The sequence below is a fragment of the Xenopus laevis genome, chromosome 9_10L, assembly GCF_017654675.1.
Source record: "Xenopus laevis strain J_2021 chromosome 9_10L, Xenopus_laevis_v10.1, whole genome shotgun sequence".
Classification (NCBI taxonomy): Eukaryota; Metazoa; Chordata; class Amphibia; order Anura; family Pipidae; genus Xenopus; species Xenopus laevis.
In genome coordinates, this window is record NC_054387.1 from 33340873 (window position 1) to 33358909 (window position 18037).

An 18037-nucleotide genomic window follows, 5' to 3' on the forward strand; every position below is an offset into this window, starting at 1 on the left:
CTCCAGGGAAAAATGTGTGTTGCTGCAGCAAGAGTTGGCTGTATTTGTGTACTGGCTTAAGAAGAGCCAGATAAATGGGTCCCTGGAGTGAATGGAGGAGAGCAGGGTGGGCCTTCCAGTACTTGCTTAAAGGGGACTAGTCACCCAAAAAAATGATTCAAAATCCTATTTTATCACATTAGTCAAGCAAAATGAACTTTAATTACACTATGTAAATTATTTGAAAATGTGTTTCCTTCAGTCTGGCAATTCATAATTATAGCAAGCAGGCAGGAGCCTTTTTGTGGTTATTAAGACAAGCCTTGCATCATCTCAGAATCTTGTTTGTGCACCAGAATGGGGGACCCGGTGTCCATCCCCATGTCCTGGCTACACAATTAAATTGTAAAGAGAATGGGGGAATGTGGGGAGAGCAGTGACATTTAGGAAGTGCTGAATGGAAAGTGAAAGTAATAGTCTGACCCGCCTCTATGCCTAAGGTGCAGAGGAGGGGCAGACAGTATTTGACTGACAGCTGAGATTTTTAAAGGAGCTTACAACAGTTATGAATGCTTTAATAACAAAATAGAAATTGTATTTCATGTTTAATTTGAAAAGGACTTTTATTATACAGGTTTTTGTGTCTGGGTGACAGGTCCACTTTAAGGGGTTTCAGCTGCCCAGTTAGAGGTAGTTTGTGTAATTAGTCTGCAAGTGAGCTGCAGTAAAAAGAGGTGTGGGACTACACCTCAGGGCTCCCCCTGGAGACCTCCTTGTGAGTGGCCCGTGGATACCTCCATGTGCAGGAAGGAGTTGTGTGTACCTGGGAAAGAGACTGTGATTCCCCACTTAGTAGAAGTTTTGGAGAGAGCTCCAAAGTAGGGAGTGGAGAGAGGAAGAGAAAAACCCCCACCCAAGAGACTGTGTGAGTCTAACAGAGGATTCTGGGACTTGTGTAGATTTATGGCTGTAAGTGTGGGTGTTGAATTAGGACTGCTATTTCTTATGTAAAGCAAGAGTGCTGGTGTTTATTGTGTTCCTAATAAAAGCCAGCCACGCTGCATTGAAAGTTAAAGATGGTGTCAGACTTTCCCCCCTGCAAAAAAATCTTAAGTGTTTCTGCAAACTCCAAAACCCAACCTCCCGCTCACTTCCTCTCATGGCTCTGCCTACTTCACAACTGGCCCCACCCACTCCCTGTTCATGCCCCGCCCACTCTGTACCCAGACTCCACCCATTATCTGTCCTGTGCCAACGTGATCTGCTTCTTGTTGGCTATAGAGGAAGCAGACCTGCTTCCTCTATAGTTATGCCACTGGACATGGCTTTGGTCTTTGCTACCTGAATGTCACTATATATATATATATATATATATATATATATATATATATATATATATATATATATATATATATATATATATATATATATATATATATATATATATATATATAAAAATTTTAAACATCAAGCTGGACTGTGTGACTTCAGACAAGTTGCCAAATTTCTCCGTACAGTACCAACATGCACGTCCTTGAGAAAAAGTGATACTTGCAAGGATAAATTTGCTCATTTGTCAAAAAGGGCTCCTATTTTTTTTTTTTTTTAAAGTCAGAATGTTTACAAGTAAATTTCAGTGGAGCCACAGACTAGATTTTATAAACTGCCACTTCTACTGACATGACAGGCAATGAAAGAAATTAAGTATTTTCATTTATTTTCCGGGAACATGCCGGTCTTGAGAAAAATGTATTTATGAGTTAATAGTTTGTCAGAAAGGGCTGATTTTTCTTCCTCTTCTTAGGAATTCCCAAGTACAGTTCGGTAGAAGTATGGACCAGGGCAATGTATTTTATAAACTGCTCGTGCGCTCGACATCACAGGCAATGAAAAACAATGAAGTATTTTCATTTGTTTCAGGATTTCAGGGGAAGATGCAAATTGCAAAGCTCCACTAGTTGCTATGAAGCCATGCAGAATGATTTCTTGATTGGAACATCTAGACAATGCTTCAGTTAGTAGAAGTGATAAAAAAAACAAATAAAGAAACAACAAAAGATTCAGTGTCTGTAGAATAAACACCGGAACCTGGCAGTACTGAGATGATCATGTACATTTGTTAACTACTGGTATAGGACCTTTTATCCCGAATGCTTGGGATCTGGGGTTTTCCGGATAAGAGATGTTTCTGCAATTCTCCATACCTTAAGTCTACTAAAAATCATGTAAACCTTAATTAAACCCAACAGAATTGTATTGTCTCCCATATGGATTATTTATATCTTAGTTTGGATGAAGTGCAAGGCATGGTCTTATTTTTACAGGAAAAAAGGTAATCATTTTTAGAAATCTGAATTATTTGATGAAAATGGAGTCTATGGGAGACGGCCTTCCCATAATTTGTATCACGAGTTTAGGCTGTGGTGCACTCCAATCCAGCAGAGTTTTACTGCCTGGGCGCTGTCATATATAGTGTAGATAGTCGTGTTCCAAGGAATGATGCTCTCCAGGACTTCATAATGAGATCAAGCAAAGTGAAGTTTATTTGTCAACGTTTCGGTCCAGTCTGGACCTTTCTCAAGACATCAATATATATATATTTTATATATATATATATATATATATAGGTATGTGTGTGTGTATATATATATATATATATATATATATATATATATATATATATATATATATATATATATATATATATATAACAAACAAGGGAAAGTTGTGTGTGTGTGTGTGTGTGTGGATATATACGAACAGGAGGACGGCACTCCGGTAAAAAGCAGGTTTTTATTGTAGAGAACTGCAAGAATACATAAACCTTACGCGTTTCGGGAACACCTTCCCTTAATCATAGCATGCCTATGATTAAGGGAAGGTGTTCCCGAAACGCGTAAGGTTTATGTATTCTTGCAGTTCTCTACAATAAAAACCTGCTTTTTACCGGAGTGCCGTCCTCCTGTTCGTATATTACTGTTGGCAGTGGGGACACTGCGGACTGAGCACCCGGCACTACAGAGGAACAGCTAAGTGGTGGTGAGTTGAAGCGGTCCTTTTCGTTTCTGAGAGATTAATGTGTGTGTGTATATATATATATATATATATATATATATATATATATAGGTATGAGTGTGTATGTATATATGGGCAAAATCACTTACTGGCGAAAATTCGCCAGTGCTGGCTTTGCGCACGTCGCCAGGCGTAAATTCGCCTGGACAACGCTGATTCATGAAGATCCCAAGTTACACACATGGTACGAAAACTGGCGAAGTTGCGCTAGCAAAAATACGCTCAGCAGGTCAAAGTTACGCTAGCGTTGGCTAATTTGCATATGTCGTGCAGTTAAAGTACAATGGCCACATATTCTGCAGCAAATACATTACACTACAGGGAACCTTAATAAAACAATATAGAGTTGTTATAATGCCCTACACATGTGCCCACAGTATAGTTAAGTTGCCATGTGTTATCAAATGTAGGGGGGAAAGAGGGTACCCCAAAAAAAAAATTTCGCTGTAAAAAGGAAAAGACGCCAGCGTTTTTTGGGACTTAGAAAAATGTTCAGCTTTTTTTTTGAGGAAGTTCTATCTACTCTATTGCACTTCGCCGGGTCTGAAGTGGCAAAGGCAAGTCTGGTGATAGAGGTAACGGTCAGTAAAATCAAAAACGTAGTGAATTTGTGTAGTAACGCTCTTTCGCCAGAGCGAAAATTTGCCTGGTGTTAGAGTGCGAAGTTGCGCCAGAGTCTATCTCCTTGGCGAAATTACGCCAGCGACCATTAGTAAATCGGCGAAGTGCCGAAATGACGTCATTCGCCAGCGTTAGCCACTTCGCCCTTTAGTAAATTTCCCCCATATATGGGACTGTCCCTAGTGGACCGAAACGCGTCGATGTCTATTTGTTATAATGCAGCCTTCATTTTTGCCGTGAGTGCTTTCATCCTCCACGTCTTGTATTTTTCTCTGTTAGCAACCGGTTAACCCCAGCACTCCAATTTATAGCCCCCTGGGAAAACCTATTTTTGCACAACTGAATTGTAACTTGTGTACAAAGTTTGTACAAAGTATGCATAAACTGTTAAATTGTGCAGTAGTATGTGTGTGTGTGTGTGTATATATATATATATATATATATATATATATCTATATACACATACCTATACTACTAACTGTAGATCTAGAGCCCCTCATAAAGGCATAAATAGAATCAGCCATCACAACATCACCCGGCAGTGCAGTCTAATGTCCTCACCATGAAGAACCACCTACGCTGAATCAAATGAAAGTTCAGTTCTTAAAGCCTAAAGGGTGTAGTTAAATTGTTCCATTCCTTTTTCCAGTTAAGCTGCACATCTCAGTCCAGCTTATTAAAATCTTTAATAAGGACATGATAGTGTTTTTTTGTCACCTGTAAGGGGTAAATTACTAATCAGTGGCCATGTGCTGTTTCTATTATGTCCCATAATGTGGAATGCAAAAAATATTCTAAAAATACAAAATTAAAATTTGCACAATTGTTACTTTAAACTACCTCCCCTGCTGCCTTTCGACCTGAGCCAAGTGTCACTGCTAGTATTTGTCATGTTGCTCTGGGACGGCCATAAACACGGTCTCCCGACAGCTTTAGAAAGGTAGCAAACCGTTCCCTGTTCTGATATACAATTATCTTGATCAGAGATTCTCAAATGAACTTCCTTCTGATGAGTTTTACGCACACCGGGAGGCAGTAATTATCCCCTAATCCCACACTGAAAGCTGTATTATTACCTCTAATTGCAAAACAGGAAAAATATTTTGGAATACCAATTACAGAAAATGGTGACTGTTTGTCCCTTGAAGGAGAATAATAACTTAATGTTTATTGATTTCAAGAAGCTTCTATATTTGGCACTTGTTTAATAATAATATTTGATATGTTGTATCTTGCTGAAAGCCCAGGAAAGAATTAACAAATGAGCAGTGATGGGAAAACATTTTCACCTGGTTTGACTGCGAAAAAAATGCCTATAGATTCTAATGTATAGTAAAAAAAAAAATTTAAAAAAAAAACTGGGCAAAAAAATTGCCAATTGACTGATGTGTTTTGGGAAATTACAGAGAAGCACAACAGGACAAAGTCACCCACCAATACAACTCAAGTCTTTGAGAACCCCCAACAGGACACATAGCAATCGAGTCAGCCATTGTGGTTTATTTTTAAAGTAATCCCTCAGGGATGCACTAAATCCAGGATTCGGTTCGGTATTCGGCCAGGATTCTGCCTTTTTCAGCAGGATTTGGACGGATTCTCATGCCTCGCCAAACCAAATCCGAATCCCTAAAATCATTTGACCGTTCACAATTCAAGGAAGTAAAATATTTATTACCTCCCCCACCCTGATTTGCATATGCAATTTAGGGGTTGGATTTGGTTCAGTATTCTGACAAATTTTTCATGAAAGATTTGGGGGGTTCGGCCGAAACCAAAATAGTGGATTTGGTAAATCCCTTGTTTTAAGTGATCATAAGAAAGGTAAGAGGGTTTTGTTGGTCTTCTGCTGACTTGAATGTGATTCCACGAGTGGGTTGTCAGATTACTTGCCCATTATTTTACATGTAGCTATCTAACAACATAGAAAAACTAGTGTTGAATTGCTTATACAAGCCATGACCAATGAGGATTTGAGCTGGAATGCTTTGATAAAGAGCAGGTTGCTGTTTATTTAAATGAGAATAGTAACATAATGTTTATTGATGTCAAGAGGCACTGGCACTTGTATAAGTTCGAGAACCATGATATATTATGTCCTTTGTAAAGCAGAGGGGATGATTAAAAAGTCCAGTCTTGAAGATTCTCAACAGGATTTTGAATTAAAGGTTGAATGCAAACCCGACTGAACAATGGCAATCTGGGCAGCCATGGTGGTTTATTTTCCAACAATACAACCTGCAGCCTAACATGCACTTTGGTTTCAGGTGATTGTAGAAGGTTGGTGTTGGACATCTGCTGACCCTTATCTGCTTCCACTAGTGGGCCAGATCACTCAACCATCATTTCACATGTAGATAACTTAGCATGACCAATGTTGAGTTGCCCTTGTAAGCCTTGGCCAATAAGGACTTGAGCTGGAATGTTGAAGAGCAGAAATAATTCTTAGCTGGTTCCTGTAGCTGTGTATTTCAATGAGCCACTTCATTCACTATCCTTAATCTATCTTGTGCAGACTAGTCTTTCTTGGTGAAATGCTAAAATATTGAGCAAAACTTTAATTTTGCTTTTCTTTTTTTTGTTGTAGGAACTGAACATTGAAGTGTGTCCAGTTTGGTATATTTTTTTAATTGATCATTCAGCGTGACAAGCTCAACCTAAACGTATGTATTTCATGTATGTTTTTTCAGTCCATTCCATTACGCTGTGATAGAGCAGCTCATTGATTTGACGCAGATATAAGAGTACCCTAAAAAAGTTTTTATACTGTAATATAAAATATGAATTTTTTTGATTCATTGTATTGTTACCATGCTTTATTTCACGTTAGTCATATGCCAAGAACATTTTACATGCACGTGACATTTTACAACAAAATTGCATCTGATGACAAATTCAGTTTACTAAGAGGAAAATGAAAAATATGCTTAAAAAGGCTCTCTACAAACAGAAACGTAATGCATACTTTTAATAATCATATGGGGGGCATTATTTCAATATCTTTTACTGTCTTTGAGTACTTTGATACCTGTACCATGGAACATATTACTGCACCAATGGACTGATCTGATCTTTAAGCAAAGTGATCATTGCCCTCACATCACCTTCTGACCTTCTATTCTCTCTAACATAGATTACTAAAACTTCCAGCCTTCTGTCGTTAAGAAGAGCTTGCTCAGCTTTAAGGCTCTACACCTTGGTAGAGAGAGCTTTTCTGGAACCGTTCTTTATATACCAGAAAGAATGACATAAATCCCTAGGGTATTCTGGCTGGTACTTACCAAGCATAAATAATACATTACAATGTCTCAGAGGAGATACAATAATAGAATACACTAGGAAGAACGCAGTGGAAGGCAGGAGTGTAATCATTGGAGCAGCAGACCCAGTTGTTGCTGGGAGTCCCTGACTCTATAAAGGGCTCAATGAGAACCCGTGTGGCTTGCAATGCTTCAGAACTTGATACCAAGATGATGAACTTATATAATCAGTCTATTAGCCAATGCAGCTGGCATAAAACAAAATCCTTGGAGGTAGAACTTTGATGCAATCTGTATTTCAATAAACAAAATTTATGCGTTTTGGGAATGTATACCCACAAATAGCTCCAGGTTTTATTAATGCTATACAGCGCACCATTTCCCTAGTGATACTGTCTCTACTAAAGTGATTTTCTGTTCTTTTTCTCACCATGCCGAATAATGATGCATTGTCAAGGAAGAAAAAGTAGCACATTTTCCTTAACCATCTGAGTGCTGCCTGTCTACATACAGTTGTGTTCGGGAGGTATTAGCAGTGTTATGAACTTTGCTAATGATAGGCTGTTTATTAATTGGCTGCAATTGGACACTGTAACTAGCCTGTTGACGTTTTATTAGGATACTCATAAATTAAAGGAAAACTATACCCCCAGAATACTTAACCAACAGAAAGTTTATATCATATTAAGTGGACTATTAAAAAAATCTTACGGAACGAAAATATACAAGATCAGTAAAGTCCTTTTAAATCTTTTACCTTGAGCCCCCATTTTATGATATTCTCTGTGCTCCCTCCGAGATCACCTGACCAGAAATACTACCATTGTATTCAAACACATTTCTAAATGTGCCTTGAAGTGCTCCCACAACTCTCCTTGTATTTCAGAACTACTGCATAAATTGTATGGTCCCAGGGGGTGGCCATTGGTTCTTAAAATGTCAATTTTCTATTTAGGATTAACCCATGGCACATACTACTAAAAAAGTGTATTTTTATTAAAATGGTTTATTTAGATAAAGCAATATTTTGCATATAAGCTATATATTTTTTATAGAGACCTACCACTATTGTTCAGGGTATAGTTTTCATTTTAACCATCACTTTGGGTAGTGGCATCTACTTTCTGAAAATAGAAAGCATGAGAAAGAAAAATACTTTGTACTAGAGAAATTATAAAATACGCTGTTGAGTTCCGTGTTATAGTCTGATACCACTTGTGCTTGTATGCCAAGCAGACCTCTAGAGGGCAGTGTGTATGGGAGAATGTTTCAGCACCATGGACAGAGCTGTTTCAGCACCATGGACAGAGCCAACAATGCAATCAACCCAGCGCTGTATTGGGTTTTCCCAGGTAAATCCTGCATCTAATCAGCCAACTCCCGGTGCCTCAATAGTATCAATATAAATGGGATCTGCTCACCCTTCATTCCATATAACCCGGGTGCATCCGGCCCCCAACCTGATGCTTAAATTACTGGAGTGGATATATCTCCCCACATTTGCAGTAAATAAATCATCCGTTAAGGATCTTACCCGGCTGCCGCCCTGAGTGTCCGTCAGTAAGAAGAATGTATCCACCGTATCCACCGATCGTTTGTAGTGGTGCACTCCAGGGTCATCCCAAAAGAATCGCTTAATTCCAGGTTGTAGATAAAACAAGGTTTACTTTATTGGTACATCTTGATACATCATTAAAAATCAGCGCCCGAGGTCTGACGCGTTTCGTGTCACTGCACTCCCTCAGAGACCAGAGCCAGTCTTGCACATGGTGTATAGAGCATGAATGTTCAGTGCCTCACAGTACAAAAGCCCTACATTTAATTGCAATAGCTAAAGGTGTCCTACTAACATCTTCGGGGTCATATACAGTATGGCATAGTTGCAACACTCCTCCAGCACATGTAGAAACTTTCTTCAAAGAAGTGTTAACCTCCACATACCTTACATCTTACAAGGATTGCAGCACTCCCATTCCGTAATAATAAAACCTCCTTTATTTCGCATATGGCAAGTATGGCTTGCTTTGTCAGTTTGAAAAGTACCAGGAAGGTCTGCAATGTTGCTGTACATATGTGCCATATGTGAAATAAAGGCGGTTTTATTATTGCGGAATAGGAGTGCTGCAATCCCGGTAATTTGGGGCATGTACAGCAGCAAGTGCAGTGAGCAAAGTGCAATTTTCGACGCAATTGCCATGTTTTTCCCACAATGCAGCATTTGTTTCCTAGAATTCCAGTGTTGTTGGGGTCCCCAGAGTGAGTTGAACTTGTCGCACTTGAGACAGACACTTTAAAACTGGATTCGATTGGACACAACTGCACTGAAAAAAAGTTTTCATGGCATAATTTCCTTGCATTTGGCATGTACTGTGATGTGGCCATTGATGCAGGACATTGTGGGAACCCTAGAGCTACGGCCTGGTTCAGAGGTAGTGGTTGCTCCAGGGTTTCCCTATGTCAGCAGGTGCAACAGAAGTTAATCTAAAACAGGAGGCAGAAAGGACCAAGCACAACTTGGCGCAGCTCGGTTCAAACAAGTAACTTTAATGAATGGTATTTTTCACTCAACTGACTGTGGGATAATTTACATGACAGCAACTACGCTAGTAGTCGAAAATTACTTTTTTTTTTGCTTATTTGTGCTGTTTGTGGATTTGCTGCTCTCCCTAGGGTTATTTGACCTACCTTAGAGCATCTCTCTTTTTTTCACATATAACTCATGCTGCAAAGCTGTGGCTTGTATGTCTGCTCTATAAAAACAATTGCCCATGCCCTATTATTATAATAACAAGGTACTGGTAGTTACCTTTTAAAATGCAACCTCCATTAAACTGTTATGAATACAGTATAAATTTAGCAAAGCATTCTTTGATATTTGGACTCTATGTACTCTATCGCCCACTTTGTAGCTTGTAGAATTTGTAGCTTCATTATGACATTTTCCAGCACAGCATTTTGGCATCCTTCCCACCGTCGTTCCCTTTATCAGGTGTCCTGAGAAATTCACTAAATGTTATGCTGAGAAGTCTTACAATAAAGGTCCTCGTTTATGCAAAATTTCTGCTGATCCAGTGCTTCTTGTACTGATTGCTATACGATGGTTTCATTGTGCCCTCCAGGTGGATATATAGTCAAGCCACAACCTGATGATCAGCCAGCTGTCCAATCTGCTCCCTTTGGGCCCCATCCTGGCACAATACTCTGAGTAATAAAGGCACACATGTTGTGCGAGTGTATTGCATTTGCAGTATTATTCTGCTTGGAAGTTTATATGTTATTTTTTTAATAATAGAGTTTAGATGTACCATTTTTTTACCCTACGCTTTGGGATTCTAGGAAAATACCTCTGAGGACTACAAAAAGTCCAAATTGTCCTGGTAAAGCTCTGTCCCCTTCAGTTATTAAAACAAGCATTAAACAAACCACAGAAGAGAGATTAATATAAGTAAATAGTGCAGGCAGTTTGTTTGCTTAATAAATGTTGCTTATTCTATAAATAAATCTGAATTTTACTAAACAGTCTGTTTCACCAAAAAAACACGTCCTGCCAATATTGCATTGAGACTGACACATTGACTTCAGTGCAAAATATCAGGGCTTTGCATATTTTCAAGCAGTTTTACAAGTTTTTCAGCGAAGCCAAATGGGCCAGTTTCACTTATCAATTACCTATCACTATTCATGAAACCATCATTCTGGTTAGATGTTTTAGCACTATGCACATGTTGCCCATCTGTATTAAAATCTCTGACAAAATGCAACATAATTAATTGTAACTTCTCATCCTTAGCGTCTCCTTTTTTCCTCCACCCTTCTCACTTACACATCCTACTTCTTTGCAAAACACATTTCTGCTTTGATATCCAAACTTACCCTGTGATTAGATTATTGCAGCCTCCCTCTGAAATGTGAGCACTGCGGCTCTCATCAATTTCTATTGAGCCCTTTCTCTGTACCTCATTTATACAGAAGAAGGTGCTAATGTATATAGGAGAGACAAAAAAGTTTTAATATTGCGTTTTATAATGAGAAGGCTGTATATTGGCTGTTTATTTATCAATTCAATTTAAGGCATATATATGCCTAAATAGTTATTATGGGAACTTAAGAGATTGCTCAGTTTATAGCTACGACTTATTTGTTCAGAAGGGACTAGTGCTCATCACTTTTCCAACTATTATACTATATACTGAAAGCAGCACAAATCCTCTTACAGAAGTACTTACAATGAAAGAGGAGTCTCTGAAACAATCTGGAATTCATCTGTATTTTTAATCTTGAATGGGAAACTGTAGATTATCACGTATCTCACACACACTCCCACTTGTACAGTCACTATTTTGTAATGCAGTGCTAATGGAGGGCCTTGTTGGCAAGTTAAGATGCTGTAGCTGCAGTGTTGCATTTTGTTTAATAGAACAACAGAGAATTTTAGAACTGTATAAAAATGACATCTTGTTTAGTGCTACTTTTAGCTCTTTGTTCATATTATTAACTAGAACTAAAATCACAATGAATTGGGGTTGATGTGGGCGCTCTTGAGTGTTGATCAACTGGCAAGCCACAGGGACCACAGCATGCAAAGAAAGCACCTGTGTATACCACCTAGTCCAAGCTTGCACCCTATGCATCAATGCAGGCACAACTGGAAAATAGCCACTCAATGCAAGGATAGAGGAGCGCCTATATGTACAACCATGTTAGTGCAAATTGAACCTGTCTGCTACTTCTTAGGCAATAAGAGATGATAGCTATCCTAAAGACATGTTGTTTGGCCATGTTTATTCATTATTATTCATGTTTACAACAAAGCTTGATAGTTCACTTCATTGCCTCTCTCTGGCATGAACAGGCATGCCTTCAGTATAGATGCCGATCCACTACCATGCCCCAATATAGATGTGTGATTAATTTACTAATAGTAATGGTGGTGGTACCATCAGGCGTTATGTCCCACTTACCTACAGAATTCCAAACACATGCAGGACATGTTATATATGGTTTTATTCTACATTTAATCCTATATTTCTCCTAAGGAAGTTCTAGTGCTATGTATCAAACGTGTAGAGCTCTTTGATCTGCAGTCTTGCGTCATGTTTCATATCTGCATATCTCTACCTTGCATTGAGCCCCTAAACTGATTCTATTTTTAAATCTTTTCCCACATATGCTTGATTTCTGGACATATATCAGGATTTCTCTGGAAGCAACCTGAGCATAAAATCTCTTTCTTTGGAGCTTAATGAGATGAGTATCCATGGGCAACCAGCCAAATGCATTCCTAATATCACCAGTACATAAACTGGAGTGATGGAAAGGCCAATGACACTGGGGTAGCAGAAACGCTTAACTAAAGCATTGACTGCAACTTGCCTGATTGCAAAATGGCAACTCTATAGTTAGAGAAGAAAGAGGAGGAATTATAGCCTGGTTTGGGCTAGGATGCCTGGTTCCAGTGAATGCAAAGCACAATACTTCACCAATACAATAACATTCTGGACAAATAATACTTAATGATAAAAGTTTGGGAAAGGCCCTTTTCTGTTGCAAGTTACAACTCAATATTGTTCCATGCACAACACCAAGGTTCATATAAAATTGCTTTTGCAGTAGAAGAACTTGACTCTCCACATCTAAACACAGCTAAAAAACCTGTAGGATAAAATTAAATGCCAATTGTGAGCCAGGCCTGATCCCTAACATTAGTGCCCAACATCATTAATGCCTTTGTGGCTAAATAAAAGCAGGTCTCGTCATTTGCCAAAAATGTATAGTAGATTTTATTATAACACTAATTGGAGAACCAAATACATATCAATACATATAGCAGCTGAATAAAATGTTGGAGGCAGGTATCCAAATCATTTTGGCCATATATTGTATGTATAAGCCTTTTCGCTCATTTGCCAGTACATTTTTTGCTATATTACCTCAGCAATATTCTGTCTGTCCATTTGTCTGTCTGTCTGTCTTTCTATCTGTCTGTTTGTCTGTCTATCGGCTCTACTATTCAGTTCTGTTTACACTAAATAAGACTGTAAGCTCTTCAAGACAAAGACTCCTTTCCTCATTATTTGTTTACATCAAATAAACCGTTCAGGTATTATCCAAAAATAAAGGCTATCCTATGTTGTCATCAGCCTTATTTTTACCCATAGTCTCTGGTTGTTAAGACATTATAGAAGCTGTGGTCGCAATACCAGAGGCAGTATATGCTTACATTTCTCCATATCCTATGAAATTTTGGTAAAAGAGCCTTGTGTTACCCATACTACAACATGGCTTTAATGCACTTTAAGTAGTGATTAAAGCACCATACAAATTTGCATCCTCTAGACATCTGTCCATATGCCAGTGATAAAACTCCTGTATGGTTTCCCATGCAACTACTGTATAATTCAGCCCTCGGATAACTCTATGCCCTGCCTTAGCCCTGCTAAAGGTAGAACATTTTTATAGAGCGTTCGTTCTACTTAAAGGAGAACTAAAGCCTAACTAAAAATGTAGCTAGAAATGTTGTACATGATGTTTTGTGCTTCTGTACCAGCCCAAGACAACCACAGCCATTTGGCAGTAAAGATCTGTGTCTCCAAAGATGCCCCAGTAGCTCCCCATCTTCTTTTCTGCTGATTCACTGCACATGCTCTGTGCTGCTGTCACTTACTGAGTTTAGGGACGGACTAAAAATATACAGTACACATAGAATAGAAATATAAGACGGATTAGTAATTAATACAGATAATTACTACATGGCAGCACAGAAACCAGTGCAACTAGCATCAGAATTTAATAATCATCCTTGTAGCAACAGCTTATATTACAGACCAACCTCATTTTCTGCTGGATAATTAGTGACGACCCCTAAGCTTAGCTTCTCAACAGCTGCTCAGAGCCCACTGAGCATGCGAGTGTCACAGAGACTTTCCAAGATGGTGACCCCCTGTGACAAGTTTGAAGTCCTGGATCATTGCTGCTATTGAGATGCTGAAATTTTAGGCTGGTGCTATAAGTTCACTATATAAAATATGGCATTTTCAGTCATATTCATTTTTAGGGTCTAGTTCTCCTTTAAGGTTAACGGGGCATGTTTGATGTTTACAATTCCATTATACACATATACAAAAAAAATATGTCCTGTCCTACCTATGCTTACTGTTTAAAAACTCTTCTGATATTTCAACATTAAACGTACTATATAGAGTATGTTTTCTTGGTGCTTAACATAGTTTTTTTTTAGCTGTGGATAGAAAACATGTAATTTTATTGTTTTGCTCTAAGTGTTTGCCAGCAATCTCTAGATATGCACAAACCAGAAAGCAAATAGGAAACCTCAGCTGAATTAGTATCCGTCAGGAGGCAGCCAGGTTTAAATGGCTAAGTGATATTTTATTTATATGTATATTCCCTGACCCTACTCTCGCTTTCTTGTATTGACATTGCTCCTTGTCTCTCTTTCATGCTACTCGTTAAGCTATTAAATCACTCCATTTATTTAGTGTGAGTGTTGCTGAGAGCTCATTTTTATCTCGCTGAAAACCAGGCTGGTTCATAGATTGATAATGAAATTGCATAAATATCCCCTTCGCCTGGAATCTAATTTATTTTTCTTGTTCATTACTGGAGAAGGCCATTATGAAACACTGAAGCTTTTTTTCCCCCTGCTTTCAGGGTTAGGACTGAATCGCTTTCTCAGGTCTTTTTCACAAAAAACATATACACATTGATTCAAATTTTTTTTTTTTTTTTTTGCCAGTTTGAGAATCCATTTAATGGACCAATGTTGTCCCACACATATTAGGTCAAGGTGATTTTTAGAAGGAGGGTTATAAATGGTCAATTTGAATATATTTTTTTAGCAGTTTGATCTGTATGTATTCATTTTACTCTTGACTGAGTGAGTTTATAGGGGCAAATTCACTAACCTCCAAAAATTTGCGAGCAACGGTTTCGCTCACAGTGCAACACTTCGCCGGGAGTAGATTCGCAAGGACAACGCTAATTCATTAAAATCCGAAGTTGCTTCCAGGGCGCCGAACGATGGCGAAGTTGCGCTGGCATTGCCTAATTTGCATACGTCGGGAAGTTAACCTTCAATCGACGTATATGTTGCAGCAAATACATTACACTACACAAGCCCAGGGAAACCTTAATAAAATAAAAAAAAGTTGTTGTAAAATCTGCATCTTAATGAATTTGTGTTGTTACGCCCATTCGCCAGAGCGTAAATTCGTCTATCTCCTTCGCTAGCGAAGTTACGCCAGTGACCATTAGCAAATCGGCAAAGTATTGAAATGACGTCACACTGGCGAATTTTCGCCTGTGTTAGTCACTTTTCGCCTGTGACGTCACACTGGCTAATTTTTGCCAGGTGTTAGTGGTTCATCCTGCTTCTCACCATTTATTCTATTTCATGGTCAGTCCCTATTTTTGTATGGGAACAAATAGTACAAGGGACTGTTTTATTATAACAGGGGAAAAAAGAAATATTTTTGAAAAGTTTGAATTATTTGATTAAAATGGGTTTTGTGGTAGCTGGCCTTCCAATAATTTGGAGCATTATGGATAGTTGGTTTCCAGATAACAGATCCCATACCTGTAGTTAGAACCAAGTTTCAGCAAGTTAGATGTATCTGAAGTCTCCATGTATGAAATGCAGCTTGTTTAGAAATGCAAGCCATATGCAGAATTGTAGAAAATACTAAATAATGCATTTTGGGCCTATTTATAAAACATCAAAGTAGTTGGCCTGTGTCTGCTGACTTCACCAATCCTTCCAGCATAACCTGCTCATAAAGATTGAATGGGCATGTTTAATTAGGATACTAGTTTGACACAACTAGGGCTTCAGCTGTTTATTTCCTTGTGTTGCCCTATTTATAAAGAACTTCATCTTTGAACCAATAAATCTTTGAAATTTGCCTGCTCTGACCTGGGGAAATTCCACTCTTTTCACTTGGAGGATAAAGAACTTCTTTTGGCAAAAGAGAGATATTGGTATTTTCCTATCTGTTTTGTAAGTAATTGCAGTACTAAAACAATAATGGAATTTCAATAAAATTTAACCTACATATATTTTACAGTTGCTTTACTCTAGCTCAGTGTTAATTTACTCATAATGTAGTACATATATATTGTTTAAAGAATATGTACACATTGAAAGGCAACAATAAATGGTGCTACTTAATAGAAGCTAAAGTGGGTGTCCAAGAGATCAAATACCCCCCGTGTGGTTTCACCAAAAAATTTGCGAATTTTGCAGCAAAAGGCGGGGGGGGGGTCGATGGATGTTAATAATTTGAATGCGATTGACAATTTTTATACGCACGACTATTTGGTCCAAATGCATTAAAGTAAATGGGCGTCTGAATAAATTTTACACGCGACAATTTTTATGCGTGCGGCAAATTTTTCAACAGCGTATTTTGTGGTCACAGTTTAGCAAATTCACTTGTGCTGAATGCCAAAATTCGCTGCGAATTCGTGTCTGGCAAATTTATTCGCCCATCGCTAGTACCCACCATATACCCACAAAATGGTTGTGATTTGGGCAGGATGTGGGCTGTTTAGTTGTAGACAATAGTGATGTGTGGATCGAGAAACTCAACACCCGCACCTGATCCAGACCCACGCACGGATTCCCCCATCCATTTACAGATCCACGCCAGACCACCTCACTGATGATGTCAAAAAAGGGGAGGAGCAGGGCAGGCGCAAGCCTATAAAACAGGAATCCGGAAGCAGGCAGAATAGCTCAACCCGGAACAGCAAGATCGGCCTGAACCAGACCAACCTCCAGTTAAATCCACGGTTATCAGGCCGGCCCACACATCACTAGTGGGGAGATAAATTTGAAAAGTTAAATTAAATAAATATGCCACACTTCCAAATACAGTTCCTTAAAGGGTTATTCCCTTTAATACTAACATATAGTATGATTTTGAGAGGGATATTCAAACACAGTTTGCAGTTTGTCTTCTTTTTTTAGATAGCTAGTAGTAATAAGTTTAAAGCAAATGGTATGTGCAAAGTCATTTTGGAAAAGTTTCAACACTCATCCAAGCACCTTCTTCAGTGCCACGGAGTGCTGGGGAATTCCTTTGCATTTTAAACCCTTAATGGTATTACAGTCGCCAACAATCCAATCACAATGGCTTCATTGAACTTATTCATGTGGCTGTTGGAACTCACCCAAGTGTGAAAGTGCGTCATTGAGGAAATTAACGGTTTACTACCTGATACTGTATATCGTATTGGATGGAAGAAAACCTTTGTAGGCCACTTAATTTTTGCTGGTTTTTGAATTTTACTTTTCTTCAGCAGCTATAAGTTGCCTTATACATATCGGAAGTTGCCATTTTACTTGGCCCAGTTATAGTGATCTAATGCGGGGAATAGTAAAACCTGTTAAGGGTTTTTGAAAATTGTGTACATGCTGCTTTGTCTTTGTCTTTTTTTGCCAAGACCATTTGTGTAGCCGTTTTTTATTTTATATAAATCAAATGTGCAGATGGTCTGGTCTGTGCCCTTATATGTAACAATTTGTAATAAAATAACACTAATTATACAGAACATTTTCCGTTGCATCTTGGAGTGCCGTGTGAATGGTATGGTTCAGTACCCACACCCTAAATTAGAAAGGAGCCTGTGTATGTCCTACAGCTACCTTATGTACCTTATGCAGAATTCTCTTTCCATCTGTCCCTGTTTTGTCCTGGAGGATAGCTCACTAATAAGACAACCTTTCCGTGCTTCACGTCCATAGCTGAAAACATCGATGAACACAGTCTGTAGAAATAAATATGAACTGATGGTTGTGGTTACAGTGTTAGTCCCCTTCTGACCTTGTGTAAGGGAACCCATGCCCTTCTGTGTATAATATAAGAAATATCCACATACAGCTCTCCTTTCAGCATTCTCTTTTGTTCCCAACCACATATCAGAATAATAGAGTTGATTGGATATTTGTGGGTGCCTGAGATAGCTATTCATTTATTTGTTGTCATTGTCCGTTTCCATTATCATAAGTGAGGGTCAGAGATCTTTAAAGCAGTCAATATGACATCTCGGCATTGAGCATTGTGCTTCCATGATTTCCTTGGTATAAG

The 18037-nt window shown here is 38.5% G+C and overlaps 1 long non-coding RNA gene across 3 annotated transcripts in view; it reads left to right on the forward strand.

The window, feature by feature from the left end:
* Positions 1-18037, forward strand: part of LOC108701017 — a 388398-nt gene that overhangs the window by 113507 nt on the left and 256854 nt on the right. For 2 of the 3 annotated variants that reach the window (XR_005964226.1, XR_001933089.2), the window contains exon 3: positions 6260-6335. This is a non-coding gene — a long non-coding RNA (uncharacterized LOC108701017). Of the gene's footprint in view, positions 1-6259; positions 6349-18037 lie in introns of all 3 variants that reach the window. The other variant, XR_005964225.1, reaches the window with a different exon arrangement.